Source organism: Triturus cristatus, chromosome 6 (assembly GCF_964204655.1).
Source record: "Triturus cristatus chromosome 6, aTriCri1.1, whole genome shotgun sequence".
NCBI lineage: Eukaryota > Metazoa > Chordata > Amphibia > Caudata > Salamandridae > Triturus > Triturus cristatus.
In genome coordinates this window covers 1,502,169,178-1,502,181,412 of record NC_140589.1, presented here as the reverse complement: position 1 = coordinate 1,502,181,412, position 12,235 = coordinate 1,502,169,178, and the positions used below count along the sequence as shown (strand labels likewise).

General features: G+C 41.6%; 1 protein-coding gene across 2 annotated transcripts in view; it reads left to right on the top strand.

Annotated features, from left to right (window-relative positions):
- Positions 1–12,235, top strand: part of FERMT1 (FERM domain containing kindlin 1) — a 283,134-nt gene that overhangs the window by 12,378 nt on the left and 258,521 nt on the right. Inside the window, exon 2 of one of the 2 annotated variants that reach the window (XM_085612638.1) lies at positions 2,341–2,391. The exons of the other annotated variant lie outside the window; for it this stretch is intronic. The gene's annotated coding sequence lies outside the window, so the exon portion shown is untranslated. The remainder of the gene's footprint in view (positions 1–2,340; positions 2,392–12,235) is intronic. 2 annotated transcript variants of the gene reach the window in all.

Here is a 12,235-nt window from a genome sequence, read left to right as displayed (position 1 = left end):
CTGGGGGGGGGGCATAGGCAATTGCCTACTTTTCCCGTGCCTTAAAACTTCTCTGCTTGGGTCCTGTATTTTTACTACAACCCTTCATATATTCCCCGATTCAATCATGCTCTATGTGCATGGGTTCTACTATAACGACTGGCTGTCCCCACTAGTGCAGATTGTAGTGTGAAATAAGCCAGAGGGCCTCTTGTGCTTTGTTGGATGAACATGTATTTTCTTTCTATGGCAGCTATGTGTAAGCTACTGAGAAATCATTATTTAACGTTTTTCTAAAAGTGCTTTTTTTGACAGCTACAATGTAAATGTACAGGCACATTCCAGTAACTGTAACACGTGGAAGTTACAGTGTCTCTATATGGATGTGTGTTGCGCTTTGTGCCAGAACATGATGGACACTTAGGAAAGCCCACCGCATTGTTGTATCTTACACTTAACCCTTTATATTTTTTTTGTTCATCGCAGTTCTTATGACAGTGAGGTGTGTCTGCACCTCCAAAACGCAACCCCGATGACAAAATGCATCTTTTTAAAAAAAAACTTTAGTCTAATTAGGCACCTTGTACAAAAAGGTCTGTAAGAGGTAAGCTCCTCCTTTTTTTCAAATTTAGTGTGTGTGTGGTTTTTTTACCCTTAGACACTGGATGCACTACTCCGTTGCTGTTCCCAATGGTAATTGCTGTATACTACTACTGGTATACAGGGGCCAAGCTTGGTGGATGGTGGGTTTACACTGTCTGTCGCACACCTAATGATGTCATAGGCACATGAGGGTGAGCATGGACCAGGAGGCACACAAGTGGGTATATGCTGCTGTTTAATTTGGATATTCCTGTAAATGCCAGGAAGAGAGATTACTCTCTGTCCCCATGGAGATTTGGAGAAGATGAAGGGTCTCTTTACCCTTTTCTGCCCAAGGAATAACCAGAGATTCAGGTTGAGATTGATAAAACGGGGAATTGGGCTTCAAGAAGGATATCGCATGCAATGATATCCTTCATATTTTCCCATGATATTATCTACATGGAGTGGTGTGGCACAGCCGCCAGAGCGGCTGACTCCGGAGCGTGGGGCTCACTGTTCGATCGCCGGCAGCTCAGCTCAGCATCATGTGACTCTGGGAATAGCTCACTTAATCTCCCCGACGGCCCCCCAGCACCTGGATACCCTTTAGGATGAGAAGTTTGCGCTTTACAAATGTGGAATTATTATTATTATTGCATTTATATCATATTACATTATGCTTTCTTGGAATATGCTTACCATGTAAATGTAGATATAATGGTAGAACAAATAGCAGATCCAAAATATATAAGTGCACACTTGACCACATGCATTGTGGTTCGCCTCCCTATTCTACAGGACCCAAGATGGCAGAGAAGGAGCCAGCCTGAGGCTAACGCCCAAAGAGACATTAGCTGATTGTGTGTTCCAAGAAAAAGGGAACTCTGGTTTCCCAGCTGAGATACCAGCCTCTGGTATGACCATATTCTGTTCAGCACATATAATTAGCTATCTACTTCCAAGCTTCCACTTTTGTAGCCCATTATAGAGTGCTTCTGAGGGAATGGAGGCACTGTCTTATATACTTCCTGGTCCCTCACTTGCCACAGGTATAGAACACCTTTGACTGGGCACAGATCTCTGCGTAGAATGAATTCATCAGCTCTGGACAGAGATTTAGCTCAAATAGTAAGAGTACATGTCCACCCCTTTATTACCAAAAGTGGCAGTAAATGTAGCACTTTACGGGTGTATTTTAGGCATAAATCGACCAGAAGTATTTCTACACTGCGTAGACGGACACCTCTGCCTTAATTATGTAGAACTACCAATTGAAAAGAATAGAGAAACAGGCATCACTTAAAGAAACTCACACACACCTGACTAACATTATTTTTGGGGGCACATAAATAGAGCCCCCCCCCCCCTTCCCTCTTTTGCTGTAAGATTTTGTTGAGCTAGAAAGCAGTTACAGTTTTGATGTCTGGCCTAATGTTTGTGTTCTGTATGTGTGCCTGTTTGGGACGTTTAATGTTTTATGATATGCCTTTGATTGTGCATAGAGAGCATTAGATGTGAGATGAGACGTGGTTCTGTTTTTTTTTAATTCATTAAAAAGTTGCATATTTGTAATTTTCTAGGGATGTGCATCTGTTACGTTGATATTTTTACAGTGTTAATTGTATGGAATGTCTGCAGGCCCTAGCTTTCCATTTTTAAAAACGTTAATCACGTGTTTTTAATTATTGAATATTTTCTTAACACTTCTACATTGTGATTTATAAGAGTTTCTGTCATGTCTAAAGTTACATAACCATCTATTTCCTTTATTTTCAGCGTGTGTAGGTCTTGGTTGCTGGTAGTGTTATTCCCTCCTGCCACTGATTGGTATGTGACTCTTTTGCCTTACCTTTGAGTGTGCATGTCTGATGTGTAACTTACTCAAAAGCTCTGTAGTAGGTGGCCCAGTCATACTCGCTTGCCACCGTCTTGATCACACCTAAAACATGCACTCTCAGCAGAGAACTCTGTGCATTAGAGAGAGGAAAGGAGTAGGCATCAATCTGTACCTGTACCTATCTGAAATGCATTTAAGAGTACATGACTTAAGTGGTCCTACAGAATGGCTGTCCGGCAACTTAAATGTCTGGGCGGTGAAGCTCAGTGTGATATCGGTTAATTGGTTGCTTTGATATTAGTACAATGTTTCTTGTATGTTTCCAACCATATGTTTACATTGTCTCAGTTCTGTAAATACAGGGTTTATGATTAACACATTTTAAATGTGTGTGATTCCCAAACCTCTAAATGATGGAACTGATTTGGCTTTGCCAGAATCTGAACTCATGATTTTCTGATTAGAAAAGACTTCCTTCATCCTATTTAGCCCTCACCCATGCCTGCTTTTGCAGCATTTTACTGAATTACTGAATACAATGGGAAAGGGACCATATGATACATTGCACAGGCATTAGACCTGACAGCTTTAGGGTGGTCTTCTTTACTCATCCTGTTTTTGCAGATTTTTTTTTGCATTAGAACGCAGTGCCTTTACCCGCTGCTAAGCAGTGCTAAAGCACTTGTGCTCCCTCCTTTAAACATAGTGAAAATGGCTCACACCCAATTGGCACATTAAATTTACATGTAAGCCCCTGGTAAAATGGTACTACACGTACCCAGTACCTGTAAATTAAATACTGCTAGTGGGCCTCGGCACACATTGTGCCAACCACTTAAGTAGCCCTTTAAACCTACCTCAGTCCAGCCTTTAGAGCCTATAGGTGAATTTGTTAGCTCTCATTTCGACATGGCAAAATAAACCTTTCACCAGGCCTAAACCTTACTTTAAAATACATCTGAATCACCAACAGGGTAGGCACAAAACAGCCCATAGGGCATTGTGCAGCGTATAAAAAGAAGGACTTTTAACCTTTACATGTCTTGGTAATGAGAACGTCTTAAAAATCGTTGTTTGGTTCATTATTGCAAGGCCTGCCTCTCCCATAGTGTAACATCAGGTTACTTTATTCCATTTAATAAGTGATAACTTTTAATTGGGAACAGGTAGGAAAGTTGACTTTGGTTTCTAAAGAATTGTCATTTAAGCCTCTCTTTAATGGCAACGTTAAATTTTAAGTCACAATTTTGAAAATGCCTTTTTAGAAAGTTAGCATTTTCTTGTCCTAACCGTTTGGTGCCTGTATCCTGAGTCACATGACTATGGAATAGCTGACAGTTGGTCTTTGTGTTTTACTCCCAAACAGTGAGACAAATGGGGAATGGGTGTTAGCAGGATGGGCCACCTCAGACTTGATAAGGGGGCGGTTGTTGTCACCTACCAAACTTAAACATTGCAAAGTCTCTGCCTCAGCACACTAACAAAGGGCTTCAAACTAACCTTTCGATCCCCTAGACAACTGGGCCCAGGGCAGGCAGGCAGGAAATTCCAGATACCTCTGTAGTGGGAGGACTCTAGACGTGACTTCCACTTCAAATTGGGCACGAAGTATAAATATTGGACCCTCCGATCCAATTTTTCAGATCACTTCTGGGCTTGTGAACTCTGCCAAGAAGGAGAGCCCAGCTGTAAAAGTCAGCCCTACTGATCTACTAACTGACCAAGTACTGTTTTGCTGCCAAGGCCTGCTGTTGCTCCAGCAGGAGTATTCTGCTGCTGTGTACTGCCCTGCTGAATCTAGCCTACCTGTCTGGACCCAGAACTCGAGGAAATCTCCAAGGGTCAGTAGGCTGGCCCCCTGTTCATGCCACACAGACATAACCTGCTTCTTCAACACATCTCCTTTGATTTTGACGCAGCCCACCATTGACTCTGGCCCAGAGCAATGCAGCTTGTCCTCAACGCTTACTTATCCGAGCGCAAGCTCCGGTGGCTTCCTCTACCCAGACACCAGCCCAGCGCGATGCAATTTGTCCCCTTGTGCCGACGCATAGCAGGATCAGTCTCTGCAAGTACCACTAGCTTCCTTGAGGACAAACTTGCATAGCAGCTCTTTTTCAAAGGTCATTCGCTCCTCCGCTGCAGGCTGCATGTCGATACCACACCTCACATTGCAGCTCCTCATTGATGGCTCGTTGATGCCGTCCCGCACAGCTAAATGCAAGGACTTCACACATTGATGCCCAGGACCACAAGGTACGTTTTGGTGGACTGAACTCAGTCCTGTACCCAGCTCAAGCTCCATTGCAGTTGGCCTGAACTCATGACTTGGACCTTGTATAGCACGACCAGATAACCACGATTGGGGCTTTTAACAAATCCTTTAAAATTGCATATCTCTGCTTCTACTAATTGGTTATTTGTCATTTTGGTGTCAAATAATTGATTACATTTTACACTATTTTTCTAAATTGGTGTGGGATTCTTCTTGTGTTGTGTTTTCACCTTATTACTTGAAGTGCTGCATACATTGCACATTGCCTCTAAATTAAACGTGACTGGTTTGTGCCAAGCTATCAGATTGTTGATTTGGGGTTTGCTTATGTATCGCCCTGACAAGAATTGTGGCGGCTGCTTGAGTAGGATTCCGCCCCTCTCAGCTAGTAACCCAATGTCCTACAACAGGGAATGCGGCCATCTCTAAGTACTCTAAACAAGGTTCAAGACAGAATGTTTTGAAGAATTTAACTCACATTTGCACAAAATCTAGGCCAACATATCACATGCAGGCACAGCTAATGGGTGAAATGGAAAGGGGACTTTGAGTGCCCAGGAGCTGTGTCTGTTTTGCCACTCTCTGTAGAGAATTCAAATTGGATAGCCTGATTTAATCCTTCCTGTAGTGATAGCGATGCCCAGGTTCTATACCATAGTCATGTAGGCACTAACGTCAGATTACTGGTAATATTACAGGAACTAACCACTATGTAGAGCAAATGAGCATGGAGTTACCCAGTGTAACTTACTGAGTGACACAGTATCTATTTCTATGCTGACCACTTCCTCCAAGTTCCGTATACTTTATGTAAACAGTAAGGATGTTATATTTCAGCCCAAATTCAGATGGATTGAGATAGTGAGTCCACAGGAGACACAGCCCCAGCAGCTCAAAGAACCATACACGTTCCTTTTGGAGCTCCTTCATGCCTCCGAAGCCTCAGCATAGACCCTGGTGGCTCTTTGTTTGATCTGGCATCATTGGTGTGGTTTGCACCCAACTTTTTGTCTTCCAGCATCCCGTTTTTTCTGACTTTGTTTTTGCTAACTGCTTCGGAGCCGTGCAGCACCTTGGAACTGCCGCTACATGGCTCAACCATGGCGCAGTATCTAGCAATGCTCCTCAAACCATGAATTCAGGTACTTTGTTCAGCTAGCCTAACTGGGTCCCTGTATCCGGACTGCACTCCATCATATTCAGCTTGAACATGTGACTTTGTCCTGGTCCAGCATGCTTAGAGAACAGCAGTTGGTGCTTTGTGCTTCAAAGGAATGTATGATGTTACAACACAAACATTTACAACAGATGCCTTTACAACGCAGTTTTTACATCGCAAAATCCATTACAACGCATGATTTTACCAAGCATGCCATCACAACGCATTTTCAGAAACTACATTTACAACGCATTCCATTACAACGCATACCATTACAACGCATATTACTTTTAGGGCAACAGTAGGGTAAGTTTCGGATAGTGCAGGGTTAAAAATTTCTATTCCCACTCCAGTGAGTGCAACAGTAGGGTAAGTGTTGGCTAGTGTAGGGGTAAAAATTACTATTCCCACTCCAGTGAGTGCAACAGTAGGGTAAGTGTTGGATAGTTTAGAGGTAAAAAGTACTATTCCCACTCCAGTGACTGCAACAGTAGGGTAAGTGTTGGATAGTGTATGGTTATAAATTACTATTCCCCATTACTTACCTTTTAATGCATTGTAACGGGCATGCGTTGTAATTACATGCGTTGTAGTGACATGCGTGTAATGGCTGCATTGTAATGGCATGCGATGTAAAGGATGTTGCGTTGTAATGACTGCGTTGTAAAGGTAGTGCGTTGTAATGACTGCATTGTAAAGGTTGTTTCCCGATTCAAAGCACTGTTTATACTTAAAACTTTGAAAAGGCATATCTCTGGTTCCTACTTATTGGATTTTTTATGTTTTTACTCTATTTTTCTAAATTGGTGTGGGACTTTTCTTGTGTTGTGTTTCACTTTACCACTGTTTGGAGTGCTGGATAAATACTTTACACATTTCCTCTAATTAAGCCTGACTGCTTTTGTGCCAAGCTACCCCAGAGATAAGCACAGGATAATTTGGAGTTTGCTTGTGTTTCACCCTGCCAGAGACTGTGGTTGCTGCTTGAGGGTTTGCCCCCCTCCTTCCACAAGTAACCCAATTTCCAGCACTCTTTATCTGGTGTGGGATCCCAAAGGGAAAATACACCCTTGAATGTTCTACAAGCTGTCAGATTACAAACTCCCTATTAAGATTGCTTCATCTAGACAAACTCTAAGTATAGGCGTAGAGCATGTTCAATTTGTCATTCTAACGATCATTACACATATAAACTTAAAAGGCACACACGCTGTACTGTCATGTATGGCTCTAACAAGCAGCGCCCAATGAAGTCGTCCTCCTAGGGTAGTATAATTGTGATCTGGTGCACGATGTATGCACAATTCCCACTCAAAAATTCTTCCTGTAATTAGGATCTTTACAGAGAGATCCTGAAAACATCTCAATGCCATGTGTATGTCACAAATGCACCCTTTAAAGGGTACAGTTTTTGGAGGTCTTGCCGATAACTGTTTTTACCTAAACTGGCTGATAAAACATGGTAGCAGAAAATGTTTGACCCTTGGAAATAAAAAGATTGAATCTGCTTTAAAAAGTTATGAAGGATCTGCGCTGGTCCTTATGTGATATTTCAGAAGACGATGAGTATTCCAAGCCATTAATAGTGAAATATGTTGTTACCCTCTCTAATGTGTCAATAGATTCTTTTAGAGTCTCGCCTGGTGGAACAACAATAGGGACCAGGAGACCTGTAAGTACAAGAGTGGCACACATTGTTACACACAGGAATCTTCTTTTTTTTTTTTGGTGCCTTTTTCTGGAATAACGTTAGTCGACTGATATGTGGAGGTAGTCTTCAAAAAGTCCTTTGGCATTGGGAGATGCACATTGATGTTCTTTGGCAAGTCTAACTCTCTTATTCACAGATAGCAATTCAAACACTTGGTGCTGCTACCATTTTATTGGCCACTAGCATCAAAACACATGGAATAATTCTTCACAATGCCTTCTTGAGTGAAGCCTCACTATAGACAAACAGTAAAGCCATGGTAACAGTTCTGACTACTCTAAGACTAGATCAGGTAAAGGCCAATATGGTCAAGGTCTCTTTTTTCGTTTTCAAACAATTTTGGAAACATCTATTAATGAAGCATGGGTGATGGACCATAGAGTTTGAGGCTCTTTATCATTGTGGCAATGCATTGACTACTTCATGACTGAAGGATCGACAAAATTGGCAGGGCCTTAAAGAAAGAATTGGAACAACAGAAACCTATAACACCACTTATCAGGAAAAATTAAAGCCATTTCACTTCGTTCTTGTTTCTTGTGTAAGAGGGCTGTTGGGGAATTCGAAGAGGAAGGACAGGCTAGTTCTATACAGTGAAGTAAACAAGAACACAAACAGCCTTCGATTCAAAATTAACACATTGCAGAAGTTCACCTTTTGCCCGCCCAAGAAGCCAGGCCTCTCAATATCACTATATCTACAGGACTTCTAATTACGTGTTCCAATCTCCTGGATCATCAGAGGTGCTCAGGTTGATAGCTGTTCTGTCACATTCTCTGTGCTTAATTTTGGGATGAAGATGGCATCACCAAGATTAAAGGAGCATTGGCCAGGATGTTTGATGCAACAGGCATTAAAATGCATCCCTAATTTACCAATTTTCATTCAAGCCAGCTGTAGCAACTAGACAATGCAATACATAAGAAGATTTAGTTGTATCTGGAACCACCTTCTTATGATCATGCACAATATTTAGACACCATTCCAGATGGAGTATTTTCTCTTTCTCCTCTCAGAAAACAGATGCCCAGACACCAGCTTTGATGTAACAAAGAAGTGATGGAGTCTTCTGTTTGACTGTGGTTTAGGTGTAGGTCATTTCAACTTTCCTAGTCCACATGGTCAGTTACAAAAGAAGTTACTTGTCATCTTCCTTTGCACAGGAATCTTAAAAATTCTAAATGACTATTCTTGTGGCATGCAAGATTGTGATGCAGCACCAATTGAGGTAATAACTGGGTCACCCCATAGAATAGATTGCTACTGGAACTCCAGACCCCTCAAGTAGTGATGAAGGATGCAAGTACTCTTCCCTGCAGAACAACATTTGGTGGTATTAAAGTTAGTTCAGTACACCAACTGGAAGTTGTGCTTTTATGACATTCCCAGTTTTTCAGCAGGTTTTTTTGCATTGACTTGGACAAACTGCATACTTCAACATGCAATGTGGGACTTGGTTGTATAGCCTGACATCTCTGGTGAGACAGACTCTGACTTAGTGGACTTGCGCGCCCTGTTGGCAGTACATATCCAGGTAGGACATCCCAGCAACCAATACACTTTGCTGGGGATTCTGGTCTTTCCAGAACTACTGTTTGTCCACAAAGCGTTTGTAGGTGAGTTGTTCAGGAGATTCAAATGATCCTGCCCAAATCTGTTTGTTCAGAACAATAATGTCATAATCAAGACTTTTTACTCAACGTTTTATAAATCGCATTGCTTGAAGGGGGATATCCTATCTGTCCTTTTCCCGTATGTACTACTATACACATTTTCTCCTGTTCCACTGAAAATGTTGGTTCCACTGATTCTGAGGTTTCATAATAAGGTCAAATAGGAGTTAATGGAGCTGATAATGGAAAGCTATGTGACGTACCCATTGCTTTGGTAGCTGGCATCAATCAAGATGTAAATCTGTTCTGTGTATTCTTAGAGCATCCTGACTCAGACCCTGGTGCCTCAGCACTTTTACTGGTTTTTTTTAGGATATGATCTCCATGATTAGGAGGTGTGAGGTTCTGGCTACAGTAATTCTACATGCCCCTTGAACGTCAGTGTCTACTGTATGAATTGGTTAACTTTCCTTACGTGTTTCTTTAATGGCGTGAAATCATTGCATTGTGAATCTTCTAAACACTTCAGTCATCAAAGTATGTATCTCTCATGTTTCCATTATGAAATTTAGAGCAGAGTATGGTTTGTTTTTGTTATTTCCAGACCAAATTCTCTTGAGTAAGTTTAACTGTCTGCCTAAAGGTTTCCAGAACAGTGGGGATTTGTCCAGGACACCTCGGCTCAAGAAGACCAATAACATGTTGATTGAATTCTGGTAAAGTTTTGGGGAGCAGCTCTTTGACTGTACTCCTTCTACATATAGATCATCACAGTTTCTGGGTGAACTAAAATTAAACTGCCACTTTTTGTGAAGGGGAGATCAACCGGAAGAATATCAACATCCTTGCCGTAGGCTGTGAGTGTCTTATTGATGGCTATGGCTTTGTGAGCATATCATTTTAAGATATTTATCAACTGCAAATGGGTGATCGGATGGCATCTACAGTTATTGTATACATTATATGCCTCCTTTGCGCACTGATTGGTCTAGAGTGAATAAACTCAAGTGACACATTTTGGTTCTATATGTTACCTAGTAGTTCAGTCATATTTCTTCTTATGACATTTTATGTTTGCTTGGTTGTCTTTTATTTGAAGCCATGAACTGGCCTGAAGGAAGGCAAAGTAACTTTAAATTCTGTGGCAGAAGACCTCTGGTTCTCAATGGAAATATCAGCAAGAACAGCATCAGAAAGGTCAGCAGGACTCCTGAGGGCTGGTTCAGGTCAATAGAATGCGCATTTCATGCTGTAAGGCAATGTGACTTCTCTCTTAGTGGCCTTATCCTTGAGGTGCATCTTTATGTTTCAGGGGCTTCAGAAGGTTCACAAACTGTATTGTTACTTGCTGCTTCAACTTGTGTAATACGTAACAATGGCTTCCGTGCGGTGTAATTTAAAAATACATTTTGTTGAGTAGTAGGTTCAGAATTGGTCCAACAAAGCAAAGGTGTCTTTATCCAGGTTCTTGTAAAGGTTACTTTTGATATATTATTTACTCTTTGCTCACCTTATTCGATTTTACTGCAAAACAGAGCAGGAAGACTTGGCTTACATTGTTGAGGCTCTGAGTATTGTCCAAATCATGACTGTTAACACTTTTCTTAGACATGAAAATGTTAAGAACCCTGCAAGGGTAAAGGAGCACATTAATGCTTACTTTACTCTGAAGCATTGCTGCTTTCATCCGCATGAGCCTAATGGATGGGTTTTAGCCCCTAGGCCTGACCTTAATATAGGTTATCCTGTAAAGCATGTCATTGAGTACCCATGCCTCAGTTGGTTAGTAGGAGGCGTATCATAAATATGAATCTACTATCTCCTAGAAATAAAAAAATGTGTGTGTGTGTATGTGCATATATAGATATAGATGGATATATGTTAGTATGAGAGCTGAGGGTCACCATTCAGATTGTTACAGGGCATTTTATAGGTGACAGTGCATTTTGAGAATAGGTGGCTTTAGGTTCTTAATTACAGGAGGGTAAGTGCAGTTCTGACAGATACTTCCACACAATAGCGTGCATAACTTGAGATGTTGCTTGGAGTTGACGCTCCAAAGCTCTGCACAGGCCCTTTGAGTAGTAACTAATTGAATGTCCATGCTTGGTAGGATCGTAAAGCAACTGCTACCATTTGGTGTTGAAGCACTACTTATCATCTCACCTAGTCTAGCATACTGGGATTGCATATTTAAACCATGAAGTTCTGGTGTCACGCACGTTTCTAGAACTGACAACACCTGCTTCGTATTTCATATGTTGCAAGCAATATGTCTAGAGCTGTTATAGCTCACCTACTAATAGCTTTTGTTCTCAATTCATTCTACATACTTTCCTGAGGAGCCATAACTGCCACTGTTTTTACCCTCCTGCCTAAGAGGCAAAGACTGTGGAGATTGTGTCTGGACATTTGGAATCTACTGGAATTAAATCCAGAAGACAGTACTGTTAGTGTAGGGCACCTCAAATGAATTTTCTTGACACAACCAAGTCCACAGTACAAAGCTTGACTTGCACCAAATAGTCCCACTTGTACTGCACTCCTCTTGTGCCAACTTGGAAAAGTGTCTTGATTTTTCAGCTTCTAGGAACTTACTCACTAAGGGCCTCATGTAGGTAAATAAATTTTACCGTTTCTTAAATACCGAGCCGTACCGAATCGGTAAAGTAGAATCGGTAAGTCATATGTAGGTAAAAATTCGGTAACAGTTACCGATTCGGTAACATTCGGTAATCACGAATCGGAAGTCACCGAATCGGTAAATACCGAGGTGGTATTTACCGAATCGGTAAATACCGAGGTGGTGTTTACCGAATCGGAAAATACCGAGGATACTACCACCTTCCCTTCACTAAGAAACTAACATTATCATTATGCTAATAGAAGGTATCTTAGGCTTGAATAGGGGACCCCATACCTCAAAGATCAGCTCAGTGAAATCACATCACAGGAGCATCAGGAGTCTTCTCGCAGGAAGGCTCGTCTTCGGTCTGAATCATACACATGACGTCTGTGATATTAAAAGCACCAACTTTCAGGTATTTGCAGCTGCGCGTGTGTCATGGCTAAACAG